Source organism: Aplysia californica, unplaced genomic scaffold, assembly GCF_000002075.1.
Source record: "Aplysia californica isolate F4 #8 unplaced genomic scaffold, AplCal3.0 scaffold00274, whole genome shotgun sequence".
Classification (NCBI taxonomy): domain Eukaryota; kingdom Metazoa; phylum Mollusca; class Gastropoda; order Aplysiida; family Aplysiidae; genus Aplysia; species Aplysia californica.
Window position 1 is genome coordinate 232513 of NW_004797544.1, and position 1069 is coordinate 233581.

At 38.4% G+C, this 1069-nt stretch overlaps 1 protein-coding gene across 4 annotated transcripts in view; it reads left to right on the top strand.

Annotated features, from left to right (window-relative positions):
* Window positions 1-1069, top strand: part of LOC101851742 (pyrokinin-1 receptor) — a 149531-nt gene that overhangs the window by 143025 nt on the left and 5437 nt on the right. The gene's annotated exons all lie outside the window — the stretch shown is intronic.

Sequence of the window (1069 nt, forward strand, 5' to 3'; positions counted from 1 at the left end):
TATGCAATCATAAATGTAAAAATGGCGAGAGAGAGAGAGAGATAGAGAAAAGAGAGAGAGAGAGAGAGAGAGAGAGAGAGAGAGAGAGAGAGAGAGAGAGAGGGGAAAGAGAGGGAAAGAGAGAGAGAGAAAGAGAAAGAGTGAGAGAGCATGGGAATGTGTATGTGTGATTGGCTTCTTTCAACGATTTCCAACAGATTTATTTTGAATCTATAATATGAAAAAAAAGAATATTTTTACAATAATCAGGTAAGAAAGTTTTTAGCCACAAACGCCAGAGCCATACGTCTTGGTTTAAGTTGGCTTTGTAAAGTAGTTGTAAGAGATCACAAGGACAACTTGGCTGGACACAAAAAGCACAAGTAGGCTATCGAGTATTTTGTTAGTTTTCTTCATTTGAACATCAAAATCATCATTGGGCTATCCCGAATCCCTTGATAAAAGTTATGTCTGACTCTGTATAATATGTTGTTTGAGTAAAGAGAAGCACATCGACACCATACGGGTTATGTAGTGAAAGAATAAATGAATGACAGACAGACAGACTGAAATAACAGAGGGGAAAGGAAGAAAAAAAAACCTAACACGGCGTCCTCCAACCACCTGAGACATTTTATGATTCGGTACAATTATATATTATGATACAGACAATGGAACACAATTTTGTGGCAGAATAGGGGGTGACCCAGTAACAACTCTTATAACCAACTGAGACAAGTGGCAAAATGAGCGAAAGTTATTTTTGGCTGAAACTGTCGGTTTTTAACACAGACGAATCTATAAGGAATATCCTGGGTAACACTGCTTTACGATTTGGCCATACATATTTTTGGTTACTTCAGTCTTAACAAGTTCGATCGGGGTTTTTTTCCAAATTTTTCTTTTTTTGTACGTATGGGTTTTTTCTACAACACCAACGGCAATATCTTGAAGTGCAGCCGTGAGCAAGTGTTTGCATAAGTTTGTGTACGTTGTGAGACTGTTCGTTTGTGTGTTTGTACAAGTGTGAGTGTCGGTATGTGTGTGTGTGTGTGTGTGTGTGTGTGTGTGTGTGTGTGTGTGTGTGTGT